General features: G+C 36.3%; 1 pseudogene; it reads left to right on the plus strand.

The window, feature by feature from the left end:
- The first annotated feature begins 1,007 nt into the window (after positions 1-1,007).
- Positions 1,008-15,718, plus strand: LOC134236058 (adenomatous polyposis coli protein-like; annotated as a pseudogene).
- The last annotated feature ends 61 nt before the right edge of the window (positions 15,719-15,779 follow it).

Genomic DNA, 15,779 nt, shown 5'->3' on the forward strand with positions numbered 1-15,779 from the left:
TGATTAAATAAAAAAAAATCTTCCTACTTTTGGTCAATAAATTTTTTTCAGGAGGGGGCATTTCAATGAGGCGGGAGGCAATTCCAAACAAACTATAATTTTATTTTGGCCTTGGAGAAAGAAATCTACCACAAGTAGTGCTAGTACTATCACATTTGTGTATTCTCATCAGGTAACTCCTAGTCACTGAATGTACTATTGCCCAGTCATTCAGTAGTGTTACTGTGTAACAGACAAGATTTGATTTGGAACATTGACACATCTAGTATTTGTTGTATGTACATTGTTATGAAGATGTCTGATAGGGTAAATTTTAGATGGAGATGAGCCACATCTTAAATGGGTTTATATACAACCACTGTAGTTATGAACAGGGTTTCATTTTTGGTTCAGTTTGAAAACTTCCAGGATTTTGGTGTCAGGCTTTTACTTTTTTTCTTCCATTAAAAGGCATATTCATGTTTGAGACTGCTGAAAAATTTTAGTGTTCTCATTGGTAAGGAAAAAAGTTGATCTGCTGATCTACATACTAGTATATGATGTTAATTTAAATCTTTAATTTGCACTTAAACTAAAATAACCTTGATATAACATGTTGAACTTGAAGGCATTTCAACATGTTTGTAGAAACCCATTTCTTTTCTTATTCCCTGTTGATTTTTATGAGAACTTGACATTATGAATGAAGTTTCCTCCCAAAATAATTGGCACCTATTGGAGGGTTTGTGTGTTAGACACGATGTCTGATGTGTGTTATGTAATAAGGCTTCTTCTTTAGCTGGCTTCTGCAGCTGTCTGCAGTGTGTGCAGTGGCTGTAGCTATAGTTATATTGTGTGTGTGAGTTAGTGTGTAGGACTCAGCTACTCCAATCAATACAGATGACTCAGACCTCAGCCTCCATACAGTGACAAAGTGTAATATTGAAAAACACTGACGAGTTCATCACACTCTATCAATGTCCAGAAATATTGGAAAATTTTATTTTAAATCATACAGAATTAATGATTAACACCTGGAATAGGAAGTTCCACTAATCAGTGATTACTGTGTGATATCAAAGAGAGGCAGTGAGGGATATATCTGATGTTCCAGACAGTTTTGTTTTCTACTGTAAAAACCAAAGGAATTCCAGTGCAGATTTTTTTTGTGAGAGAATGCTAGTGAATGTGCTGTACAGGATTTCCTATCTATAAATCAAAGGAGTTTATGGGAATGGCAGGTGAAAAGCTCACTACAGCTGTGTTTAATTTGGTGAAGTTAGTTGGGGGGTTACAGTAATGGAGGATCACTTATACCTGAGCCCCGAGGATTTAGAGGAGGGGGACCTGGTGATAGGCGAGGACTCATCGTCCAGTCACAACTCCTCCAGCCAGGCCAGCGACGACGGCGAGGATCTAAACGATGACGTGAACGAGGAGGAGGCAGAAGATGATAGTGATGAAGGTAGAGACCGTACAGAGAGTCGCCATCAGGCTGTGTGTAGATACTTCATAATCAGTCTGTTACTCATTACATCAGTGTCTGATGGTTTTGTTTGTCTTTTTTTGTTCTGTAGAATTATAAGAGATCTGAGAAATTAACATATTCACATCCTGGCTCAGTTCCATAGTTAAGATTGAACGGAGAATATTCATAATGATATACAGTCAAAGAATCTTCTGAAAATTTAATGAGCTGAATCAGTATACAAATGAGTGAGTGTTTAATACTTGGTACAATGTATATGTTTAACAAATTTGTGTCAAAGTGAAGTTAAATTTTCAGAGCCTAGGAGAATTGAATTATTGATCAGAATCCTAACAGTACAATCCAGTGATCTGCTGTAGTGTTATCATTATAAGGTCTGGAGAGAGAGACAGACACAGGGGGTAATTAGATGGTGATTAGAGCGTGTTGTTTTGTGGTAATCTAAACTGTGGGGTGAAGCTGAGAACAATAAAAGAGTGTGTAGTATATACAGATCTGGGGGATTGAATGTCGGACAGCCTCAGCATCACCCCAGCATCCCAGATAAACAAGCAATATTGTCCAACAGACACTTAGACAGATTGTCTGGGGGGATGCCCAACAACACTATAGAATTATACATTACTTCTAATTGATATGTATTGACTGAATTATTGATTCAATTTTTGTGTAATTATTTTTTTTCTTCAAAATAAATGACTCATGAAACTGTGTCAGTACATTATTTATGAGAACATTACAGTTCATTGATAAAAAAAAGGAAACAAAATACAGATAGTTTTCGTGTCTCCCTTGACTAGACATGTACATGTATGTTAAACATAGAATTAATCTGATAAAATAGACATGTATGTTAATCATAGAATTGATCTGATTTTCAGAAGAAGACATTTCCCCCAATGATATAGGTCCACATAAGTCGTTTAACATTCCTGTGACAGCCAGTGTACAGAATGGTCACCAGACAAACAAACAGACCAGTACAGATGTCGTCAGTAAACTACAGGAACTCTACACTGAAAGGTCAGATTATCAATAACCATATGCCAGTATTAAATTAACCACTTAGTGTCTAAGGAGGCATGACTAAGTAAAGGGTAGGAGAGAGCTATACACCAAACATTAGCTCTGAGAAGCTATTTACTGACTGACTAAGAATAATACAATATTTTTTTTGTAACCATGATTTAGTAATTTTTTAGCTGTGTATGTCGTACATGTATTGACACACTTATATGTTATATATTGTTTAATTTCTATAGATCTGCTATATTGACCTACATTGAGGAGGAAGACAGACAGAGGAAATGGTACATCTCCCAGCTAGACAACGTACGGCAGAGACTGGAGAAGATCCCTCATACAGACGGGGTATGTCAGGGGGTAATGGGGGTGTGTTACTTAATATCTAGTAGTAGAGCAGATTTCATAACATTTCAGATAGGGAAATCACAAGATCAGTATCTGATTGAAAAAAAACCTGAATTGGAATTGTAAGGAGGTGAGGATAAAGATACCTGAAATTATCACGAGCTTTGAAGAGAAGCACTTTAATTCAAAAGTAAACCTTGCCAGACATCTTTGTTTTACTTGACAAATCATCCATGCTTAAAATCAATCGTACAATTGAAAAGTCTGTTCTGTTTAATGTGGTGTGAATAAGACTGTTGATGTTTGTATAAATGATGTTTTCCTGTGAACTTTGATTACAGTATCCCAAAGACAAAGAGTTGATGCGACGTAAGATAGAATATGAAGGTAAACAGATCCAGGAGATGTTTCTACAGAACCTGGGGACGGCCGAGCAAATCTCCCAGAGACAGGAAGTCCGTCTGTCACGAATCAGCTCCATAGAGACCGAAATGCTGGAACTCCAAAAAACAAAGAAACTCAAGGTACTACAGGCTTCACATAGATTGGCTACTTGTATTAGACAATTATTATACCCCCAACTACAATCCCACTACCCTCCACAATTATAATACTAGTAATAGCAGGGCTCGACATTAACGCTTGTCCGCTTGTCCGGTACCAATGAAAAGTAAATACGGACAAGTGAATATTGCTGGGCACTTGTCCGATTGGACAAGTGCATTTTAATGTAAAGGGATCTCTAAATACTAAAAAGAACGACTGTTGAAAGCTCCATATTGGTGGTCTCAAGACGGAAGCTGTACATAAAATCCAGACTTTGATCCTGATATGTATCGCTATATTAACTGAGTTCAATTTCAATCGGGATCGAAGTTCACTAATTGCATAGTCTACTGAAAAGTCATGGAAGATACGAACCGAAGTGTGAATTGTTTGATGTTGACAGGTTTACTTGTGGACATTTATGTTATTGTCAGGACAGAAAGCCTAGATAAAATTTTGTTTTATGTGTTTGTTGTATTTACCAGTGACATCACGAATCAATCAAGCGCATGCCATGTGTAATGGACTTTATTTTAATTTTCAAGTTGAAACTATTGAACTTTATTGAAAAATTTTCGGACAAGTGAAGTTGAAATTCGGACAAGTAAATGTCTTGGTCACTTGTCCGAATGGACAAGTAGGAAAAAAAGTTAATGTCGAGCCCTGAATAGGTATGTCCATCCGTCCGTCTGTCTGTTACGCTTTGGGGTATGCATCTCATATCCGCTGAATGAAATTTGATGAGATTTTCACAGAATTTTAATTGCATAATACCATTGTGCACCTCCCTTTTTACTTTTTGATCTGACACATATTTTGGGTTTCCCATAGCAAAACATGGACACTGCCATTATATTCATATTGGAGGTGGGGGGTATCATTTAGTGATCTCATTGCTCACAGTACCTAGTTTCTGTTATACCTCATATAAACTGTGCAGCTTGTATTATACAAATATCTCGGAAGGTGTTAAAGAAAATTAGACCCCTGTTTCCAAACTCGCTAATCAATGTACATACCATTTTGTGTGCAATGTTACAGTGCTTGGAAGCAAAAAAGTACACATTTCGTTCCCCATAAACATTGGTTGTATTTTTTGGTAAGAATTGAATAGACTTTTGATTCCAGTAAGTTTCAAGTAAGTACAGTTTATGGTGAGTGTTGCTTAGCTGCATATTATAATTTTTAACAATGTTTAAATCTTTACAAGGATTTTTTAATGAGGTTAAATTTAGTTATTGAAATGGTGAAAATTGCGACCACAGTGGTTTTCCAATCTTATTAGAAGAAAAGTAATTTAGAAGAATGGTTAAGAAAAGGAACCCTTATTAGTGATAAGGTGAATGAACCCTAGAGCTACACTTCGTGATGAAAACATATCCCCATGTAGACACCAGCCTGGCTGGATTACACATTACAGTAAAAATTGTTTTGACAAGTTGTGTCTTCATTTATTTTGTAACACACTCAGAATGTGTTACCAGGTATACAACAGTAATGTTCAGTCTTTTTTTGCAGCTACATGTATTAGTGGTGTATATCCTCAGATATATTCTATGAAAAATCTGGCCATTGCTTTGCAAAGGGAGATAATGCTTACAAATTTCATTTGACAATGTTATAAATATATTTATATAAGTGATATTGCATCCCATATAGATACATGAATTTATGTACATTTAAGAGTTATACATAATATCACAAGTACCTCGCAGTTATCTAACTTACTACCGCTCTTTTGCGGGCGAGTCGAGTAGGGGTGTGCAATATTACCAGTATATCGGTGTATTGCGGTATTATCCACCACGATAATATATATCGCGATATGAAAGCCAGATACTGGTATTTCACAATATATATAAAAATATATATTAAAAAAACCTCCTTCATTGTAGAAACTGCTGAAATAATACTTGTAACTTTCCAAGGCTTTTCCAATCTAGTTAAATAAATACTTCGTCAGCTTTGGGAGAGAGAGAGAAGAAGCTTATCATTCACTGTCGCAATTTTAAATATCTTACTTGACAAAATATTAATTAAGAAAAAGACTTTTGAATAAAATTATTAAGAAAGAAAATATATGAAACATTTCCACAAGGTGTATACCATGTTTACTGTGGTTCTTAAAATCTTATATAGAATCTACACGGTCAACGTCACAATGATGAATGTTAAGTTCAAGATACATATTATAAGTAAATGGCCATCCATGTTTTCACTTGATACAGTGTTGCTTTCATTATTTTTTAATAGGTTTCATGTCATTTTATAAAACTTCATGCTATACCAGGAGCATGTATATTAAAACAGTAAAAATAGACCAGTGCAGTTCCTGATCGTATGTCATAATGTGAAATTAGGTCGGGTTAGACTAAAACACCAAAACGCCTGAAAATACATGTAGGTCACAATTTCTCTCTGGCTTTAATTTTATTCTGTAACCACATAAAATTTTCATATAGTATTGTTTTAATCATTAAGTTACATTTTGTGCTATATTAATACCCCCCCCCCCCCCCCAAAAAAAAAACACACACACATAAAAATGTAACAAGATTATATACTCTGTATAAACTTTCTTTTTTAAATTTCAAAATACTTCAAGAGAGTCCATTTTGTTTTATTAGCTCACCTGAGCCGAAGGCTCAAGTGAGCTTTTCTGATCACATTTTGTCCGTCGTCCGTCTGTCTGTCTAGCTGTCTGTCTGTCCATCTGTCTGTCTGTCCGTCTGTAAACTTTTCACATTTTCGACTTCTTCTCAAGAACCACTGGGCCAGTTTTGACCAAACTTAGTACAAAGCATCCTTTGGTGAAGGGGAATTTAAATTGTTAAAATGAAGGGCCAAGTCCCATCACAAGGGGAGATAATCAAGATAAGACAAAAATAACGTGGGGTCATTAAAAAATCTTCTTCTCAAGAACCAATGAGCCAGAAAAGCTGAAACTTATGTGGAAGCATCCTGGGGTAGTGTAGATTCTAAATTGTTCAAATCATGACCCCCGCGGTAAGGGCAGGGCCACAATGGGGAATCAAAGTTTTACATAGAAATATATAGGGAAAAATCTTTTAAAATCTTCTCAAGAACCACTGGGCCAGAAAAGCTGAAACTAACGTGGAAGCATCCTGGGGTAGTGTAGATTCTAAATTGTTCAAATCATGACCCCCGGGGATAGGGCGGGGCCACAATGGGGAATCAAAATTTTACATAGAAATATATATAGGAAAATCTTTAAAAATCTTCTTTTCAAGAACCACTGGGCCAGAAAAGCTGAAACTTATGTTAAAGCATCTTGGGGTAGTGTAGATTCTAAATTTTACAAATCATGACCCCCAGGGATAGGGCAGGGCCACAATGGGGAATCAAAGTTTTACATAGAAATATATAGGGAAAATCTTTGAAAATCTTCTTCTCAAGAACCACTGGGCCAGAAAAGCTGAAACTTACGTGGAAGCATCCTGGGGTAGTGTAGATTCTAAATTGTTCAAATCATGACCCCCGGGGATAGGGCGGGGCCACAATGGGGAATCAAAGTTTTACATAGAAATATATAGGGAAAATCTTTAAAAATCTTCTTTTCAAGAACCACTGGGCCAGAAAAGCTGAAACTTATGTGTAAGCATCTTGGGGTAGTGTAGATTCTAAATTGTTCAAATCATGACCCCCAGGGATAGGGCAGGGCCACAATGGGGAATCAAAGTTTTACATCGAAATTAAATATGTAGGGAAAATCTTTGAAAATCTTCTTCTCAAGAACCACTGGGCCAGAAGAGCTGAAACCTATGTTGAAGCATTCTGGGGTAGTGTAGATTCTAAATTGTTCAAATCATGACCCCCGGGGTAGGGCAGGGCCGCTATGGGGAATCAAAGTTTTACATAGAAATATGTAGGGAAAATCTTTGAAAATCTTCTTCTCAAGAACCACTGGGCCAGAAGAGCTGAAACCTATGTTGAAGCATTCTGGGGTAGTGTAGATTCTAAATTGTTCAAATCATGACCCCCGGGGTAGGGCAGGGCCGCTATGGGGAATCAAAGTTTTACATAGAAATATATTGGGAAAAATCTTTGAAAATCTTCTTCTCAAGAACCACTGGGCCAGAAGAGCTGAAACCTATGTTGAAGCATTCTGGGGTAGTGTAGATTCTAAATTGTTCAAATCATGACCCCCGGGGGTAGGGCGGGGCCACCATGGGGAATCAAAGTTTTACAATGGGGAATCAAAGCATGTGGTAGTGTACATTTCAAATTGTCTAAATTATATCAGTGGGGTAGGGTGGGGTCACAATATGTATTACAAAGGGGAAATCTGGTAAAGAACAGAATGGTCGAAGCTTCTCAGGTGAGCGATGTGGCCCATTGGCCTCTTGTTATTTTACCTGGTATTTGAATAAAAGGAAAGTGTTATTATGTGTGCAATCAATGTCTTACCCCTCAACCCCTTCAAAACTTACAGATAAATTCAAATAGTCTTTGAACTTGACAGCATTTTAAACTTTCTGCACAAATTTATTAATGATAATTAATCTGCAATATATCCTAATATACATGTATTGCAATATTCAACTTAAGATATTGCAATATATCGCAATATGGTTTTCACTCGTAATACCCAACTCGAGAGACGAGAAAGCTCTAAATCTCACAAGATTTCTGGGGCACATGACATTGTTTACAGTAGTGACAATCGAATGATTCAAAATTTTATGTAATTATAAATAACTTTGTGAGAAAATACACTTGTACAAAGTAGCCATTACCACACAACAGATATTAAACTACAATTTGTAAAAGTTTTAGGGATATTCTTCATATGGAGATTGGAGTATAGACAACACTCTTGTAAACTATGAAAGTGTTCTATGCATGTGAGAATTCACTCAAATGGGTACAAACATGTGTGACATACATGTATTCTTGATATGCCCATCAATAGAGTTTATCAATTTCATTGAATTATTATATAAAATGCTTGTTATTGAATTTAAATTCTTATTTTATTGCTGTTTCCTTTGACTAAGGTTTGTTTTCTGCTTTACTTCAGGTTGGTGGGGAGAAGGAAGTGAGTGGCATACTTTATCAGGAGGAGAGTGTGGGGGTTAATATAGCCTCCCTGTACCACGGGGCGTGGCCCCTCAGCACCAACACTAAAGGTACGGTATACTTATCAGATCAGTTTATTTAATTAACCATGTGACAGTTACCTACACTCTACTACTATAACATTGTATTTAGATCGCCTGCTCCACCTCTTACAAATCCTTGACCTGTTATAGATTACTAACTAGAGATTGATTGATTGATTGTATGTGTCTTATTGTATTGTATTGCATATATCTCCATTTAGAATAATTTATTTGTTGACTGTTTCAAAGTATAAGATGAACACATGAATTGTAAGCTATCAGTATAGCCTATCTATAAAAAGTTAAATTATGCTTTTCTAAATTGCCTTATATTAAGTCAATCAGAACTCCTTGAAAGGTCACCAGCATCTCAAAAATGCCACTTACTGTATAGAGTTCTGTAGTTTCATTTGTTATTCATGGAGATCAATCTAAAGTTAGTGTAACCAAATTGTGTCCTACTTTTCATCTAAAAATTTACTAATGGTATTTTGGTACAAAAATAGTTTGCCAATTGTGAAACATTAATGGGTTTTTTTTTTATAGAAAAATAGTGTGCCAATTGTGAAAATTTTATTCAACTTTTATAGTAAATATGAAGATGATGAATACTAGTATTTATCACTCTTGCACTACTTAGTGTTGTCAAATATGACTCTGAACCCCTTTGTATATAAATTTATGGACAATGTAAATTCCTGAATGAAGGGTATCCACAAAGTCCACAAAGCTAATGATTCCACTACATTTTAGTAATAATTACTGATTCATACAATGATCCATGTATATCAGATCCACTGAAGTTGCCGAGCTCAAAATACTTGTTGGCCCACAGGTCTAGGGCTAGTAAATTTTATATATTGCTTTATAGACTGAACATGTCTTAGGGAGCAGTGATTATTTTATGCACATCAAAATCAAGTCTCAGTTTTCTAGTTCACTAGAAGGTTTGTGCGTCCATTTGCATGCAAACACTGTAGAGTCATTTATAACAAAGTGCCAGGGACATGCAAGTTTGATTCATTATAAACATAATTCATTATATCTATCAAGATAGGAATAGGTTTAAAACCACAGGGTATAAAAATAACTTCACTGTAAGCGTGATTTAATTATAAATGTGTTCCCTATCATCATGTTGTACTGTACTAGGCACAGAGGTTGCTTCTGACCAGAGAATAACAACCTTGGTCATTTGGACAAGGTCAAGGCTAGGTCACTGGATATTAAGTAGAAATTTCTTGTTCATATTACACAAGTATAATTTTGAAATTATATAAATTTCAAAGGTCTTACTTGCCTTCAGACAAAGGTCATTAAAATAAGGTTAAGGTCACAGTGTTCAGAATTAGCATTCTAATTCTTGGGCTGTGGAAGATAATATTTTTTTGTTGTTTATATGCACACACAGATTAGTCAGATAAGTGTTACCATCTTCAACCAATAGATTTAGGCCATGGGAATTAGTTTTTTATATGAACAGAGAGAGTTCCTAAAGCTGCTTTTAACTTCATTTCCCAGGAATGTTATAAGTTTTAGAATTGTTTGTGTTGATCTAGAGCTCTGAAAATTCTAAAATCCAGGAGTTAAAAATACTTTGCCAATCTGACATATGTTTTATAATTTCTTGGTAATCAGATGGCAGATGCAGAGGTAAATTAAGACAAAAACTTAGAAACATGGCTTTGGAAATCTCCCAGAATAATCTGGGTTGACTTGAGAAGTGAGTGTTTAGTTGGTTGAGATAGAGGGGGGAATCTTTTGAAGTGAAGGACCCACTAATGAATCCGCAGGAGGAGAAATTACAGGTGTCAGGGGGGACTTCATGTTTCACTGCCTGATACAGGAGCTGGGCTTACAGGCTCAGTTTGTGTTTAAAATTCAGAAAACAAAGTACTTGTTGTTTTGGGAAATATTTCTAAGCTAGAATTGGTAAGTGTGGTGTATTTTATTATTGTGTAAAGGGTTTAACTTTCTCTGACCTTGAGTGGAGGTTTGGCAGTGATAAGATTAGCTAAGTATCAGTTCTGTCTGAAGTTATTGATTGACACGGAATAATTGCAGAAAGTCAGGCTTAGCTGTAGACACAGCAGAACTCAAAACGCAACATCAATACAGGGATAGAGGGGAATATCAATGAGCTGTATTGATTCACACTTTGTAAAAAAGGATTGTTTTTTAAGAGATGGACATGATGAAAAAAAACCAAACTACCTTAATGAACATGGATAAAAAACAGATTTGTTGTGAATTCTTTAAAACCACATGAGAATATAAACTATGTAATTAATATACATCTTCTGAATTTTTTATCTCACCATTTTCTAAGGAAAGAAGAGTTTCTTTAGAATCAGACAAGTGAATTAAATGTTCTGTCAGAAATGGAGTCATTGTGGCTCAGACTAAAAGCCTGTAATGATACATTTTATCATGATTAAGGTTGCAGAAATCATTTATATCTAAAGAATTATGTTACATTAAGGGGAAAAAATTCACAAAAAGGGTGGTTTCTGTTCTTTGTGTTGCAATGATCCAGACTTCATTAAACCCACTTCTGAACAACTTTTTTGTAATTCTGATTCTGAGGTGTGTCAAAATTTTAAGAAGTTTAGATTATATTACAGATGTGAGGTCAAATATTACATTGGAAGGCCTTGGATGTTTCAGAGAAGTTATGTATGAAGTGAAAACTGATTAAATCAGTGTTAATTTAATGCAAAATGGGATCTTGTTCTTACCAAAGTGTAATTCCATTCTATTAAAATATCATATTACTATAGAGGTCATAATTCTGGCAATAACTTTGTGTAATCTCACAGATATGAGAGGAAAGGATTCATGGACATTGGTGTTTCATATTCATAAAATTGAATGGCTAGCAATATTCATTGAAGAAAAAATGTCAGAAATCGAAAACGAAAATTTCGAATATGTAATGTCAAATTCCAGAAATGATTTGCAGTTTTGGCTGTGTCATTAGGAAACTAAAGCATTTGTGGATGTACAGTACAGAAATACAAATCATAGCAAGAAGGAATTTATTTTTTTTTTTACGTCTTTATATCAGACATTAAGATACAATGGTATTTCTGTTGAACAATATTTTTTGGGGGGTATTGGCTTGTCTTTCAGAACTGAAACTTTCAAGAATTATAATTAGGTGTGAATACCAAGATAAAGGATCCCAAAGGATCACCATGTAATGCTGTATAGTGTGACCTGTGGTACCAGTGCCACTTTATTTTGCGTTTTTCCTCATTGACAAAATAATTCATTACCATGGCTGTACAATACATCACATTTTGCCACAACTTTCTGCTTCAAAAAGGTCTGTCAAGGACAGCACATTGATAAGGCAGCAAATTCAGAAACGGAGTTTACAAAGATTTTTAACATAACGAAAATGTAGAACTGGATGCACCTTGATGGCTATTTTAAGTGATTTTCTGTTGTTTCTCATAAAAAAATATACATTTAATGGCAAATTGCATCGTTACTACAGGAGAAATTTTAGAAGTCATACCCAGGAAAAAATGACAGTTCATTTATGTACTTGTAAGCAGTGGCCAAAATTAATTATACTGTATATTTCCTTAGACTTAATACAAACTATTATACTGTTACAAGCTGTACATATTGATTCTGAGAAACATGTTTTGCAAAAACAAAGCTTAAATGTTTAATGGTATTTTCATTTAGGCCATATTAAAATTTATTTATTAAACCATGTGACAGTTTGACAAGTAGCACTCTTCTTGCTAACTAAAATTTTCAAATTAAAAATGGTCCTCAATATTGGAAAATATGAAGAATTGACAAGTGTATGTATATATATATATATATATATATTATTTTGTAGATGGATCACGAGAAGGCTCCAGTCACGGGTCAGGTCACCAGGAGATCGCCAGTATCATGAGCTTTAACTCTGCCAACACTAACGCCACACAACCCCCACAGACACCGCAATCACCACGGCAACATGGTCAGCCACTCATGTCGGGTGCTTTTACAATGTCACAGGGACACCCAGCTGATGGGGGCCCAGCAGGGCAGACACCGCAGCAGCTTGGTACCAAGGTGTGTAGGCACAAGCCATGAAAATCTTACAACAGCCATAGCTATCTGTTACACTAGGCTATTGTTTTCTCTTAAAGCATTGAAATCAATAGATAGCAAAAATAAATCTGTTTTGTGAGAAGCAATAAATAATCTAATTGTAATATATTATAATGTACACCTTTTAGTTTGTAAATATGTTTTTAAGGTGGAGATGGTGTATTCATTGTTGTCTATGTTGGGAACGCACGACAAAGATGACATGTCAAGGACACTGCTAGCCATGTCTAGTTCACAGGACAGCTGTATAGCCATGAGACAGTCAGGTCAGTATGTCATTGTGTATTTTATTGAAAAGTCGAGACTGGTCAATACACATAATTTTCAAGATAATCATTGTGTTGATTTTGCAGCTGGTACAGATTTGCATTTTAATTATATTTATTTATTTGTACAGGATGTCTGCCTCTACTGATACAGCTGTTACATGGTAGTGATAAGGACTCTGGACTGCTGGGTAATACGAGGGGCAGTAAGGCAGCGAGGGAGCGGGCGGCGGCTGCCCTACACAACATCGTCCACTCTCACCCCGACGACAAGCGGGGCCGCCGTGAGGCCCGAGTCCTGAGGTTCCTGGAACAGATCCGGGCTCACTGTGACCAGCTGAGGGAGATACAGAGTGATGGACAGGAGGTGTCAGGTGAGAAACAAGGCACATGGGGAGATTATAATACCTTTATATACATTACATACAGTACAAGTTTATATATGTGTAGGTAAACCATATATCCAGAGGCCACAAAGTATCAGAAAGATTGGTGTGAAAATATTTTTCAATAATTTGATGATCAGGGTTGCAAACATTCACATTTATTGTCAAGCAGCACCATTCACATAGTCCAAGTTATTGACATAAATTACAACCACAGAGCTTAAATGTGTGCCAAGTTTTGAGAAGGAATATGTAAGAAAAAAAAAAGAATTTTAATTAAAGAGAAAAAAAATTGATAACTCGTGTTATCATAAGATGGGCTTTTATAAGATTACAAGGTATCTGTTTTCTTTTATTGATGATTTACTGTTTGTTTTACAGAGGATATGGACCACCAGCCAGGCCCTGCTGTAGCGGCCCTGATGAAGCTGTCATTTGATGAAACAACAAAAATTCACAATCAATTTTATTCAGTGGGCTTCTTGATTAAGTACTATATAATGATGGTCTAAAATTTCATGGATTCCCCTAGATGAATGTTTAATGGTAAAGCCACAAGATATCGCAGTGTTTTATTATGTCTAGGTACTTAGTTTCCGTTCATTTTCTTTGCAACCATTGAACATACTGAAATGAAATTTGGTATACAGATATATCACATGAATATCTAGGTCTAGTTCTGTTTTGGATATGATCGCACCATTTTTGACAGAGTTATGCCCCTTGGACTTAGAAAAATTTCAATTATTTGCAGTTTCCGCTCATTTTCTTTGCAACCGTTGCACATACTAAAATGAAATTTGTTATACTGATATATTACATAAATATCTAGGCCAAGTTCTGTTTTGGGTACAATCGCGCCATTTTTGACAGAGTTATGCCCCTTGGACTGAATTAAAGATTACCAAATCTGTAAATGACAATTCAACTTACAAATGACATATGTAAAAGAAAAAAAAACAAATTCATCTAAAATACTGTGAGAGACCAAAACATTATCATAATCAAATTTTTTTCATTGGCTTACTGTTTAATGGTAAAGCCACAAGATATCACATTGTTGTATTTAGATGATATTTATTTATCTTTGTATATGTTATCAGGTGGAGTACAAGCTATAGCGGAGTTGTTAGAGGTGGTAAGCGGAGTTCACCTCTCTGAGGTGGAGCTGTATAACATCACAATGCGGCGGTACGGCTGTATGGCCCTCACTAACCTCACGTTCGGGGATGGGACTAACAAGGCCCTGCTGTGTTCTATGAGGAGTTTTATGGAGGCCCTGGTGGCTCAGTTACACTGTGATTGTGAAGACCTCAACCAGGTATAACTTCGAACATAAAATTTTTGTTCTTGGTCATTGACAAAAAATTTCACGAACGAATTCAAATGGAAAAAATTGTTTATTGCAGATTCCTAAATGATGATGTTGATTGCTAAGAAATTATGATGATGCCCATATTTCATAAATACACCTCATAAAAGAAATAAAAACAAAAAAACAAATTGAATAAAGCCTTTATTCCACAAATTTTATCTACCCAAAGCAATAAAAGTAATGACCCTGTTTGTTTATTTTACAGGTAGCTGCCAGTGTTCTCCGTAACCTGTCCCTGGAAGGCTGACCTTCAGAGTAAGAAAACACTGCGAGCTGTAGGGGCAGCCACCAAACTAATGGGAGCCGCCATGGAGTCAGAAGGAGGCCACCCTGAAAAGTATTCTTAGTGCTCTGTGGAACTTGTCAGCTCATGGAAGTGAAAACAAAGCCGAGATTTGTGCTGTGGAAGGAGCTCTAGAATTCCTTGTTAGTACTCTCACCTACAAAAGTCCTTCAAAGACTACTGCAGTGATAGAAGAAAATGGAGGCGGTGTTTTACGTAATATCTCTAGTCATATCACAGTGCGCGAAGACTACCGCCAGATTCTACGCAAACAGGGCTGTTTACAAATTCTTCTTAAACAACTGCGCTCACCAAGTCTGAACATTGTCAGTAACGCTTGTGGCACTTTGTGGAACTTATCAGCAAGGTGCGCTGAAGACCAGAAGGCCCTACTGGATATGGGGGCAGTGGGAATGTTACGAAATCTCGTAAACTCAAAACATCAGATGATTTCTATGGGAAGTTCTGCAGCTTTAAAGAACCTTCTGACTGCGTGTAATATCAAAACTGGGAATGGACAAAAAGCTTTTTTCAAACCGACCGAGTCCTTACATGTGCGTAAACAGAAAGCTCTTGCAGAGGAAATAAGATCAGAGTTTGGTCAGAAACGTGTGAAAATGTGGAAAGTCCTCGAGACAGTCCCACAGAAAATGGTCGATCAGACAAGGATCAAAGTCGTTTCCATTTCCCAGCTAACTCTGGTGTTTGTAATGATGGAGAGAGAACACAGAATAGAGGACACAGCTTCCCCTAAGAGTCTGAGTGGTGAGAACACGCCTATGTCTGACAGTCGCCTCATGTCTCCTCACCGCGTGGCCGCTCTGGAGCCAGGACAGTGTAGG

This window comes from Saccostrea cucullata, unplaced genomic scaffold, assembly GCF_032062105.1.
Source record: "Saccostrea cucullata isolate Sc308-1 unplaced genomic scaffold, CSIRO_AGI_Scuc_v1 ctg13118, whole genome shotgun sequence".
In the NCBI taxonomy this organism is placed as follows: Eukaryota; Metazoa; Mollusca; class Bivalvia; order Ostreida; family Ostreidae; genus Saccostrea; species Saccostrea cuccullata.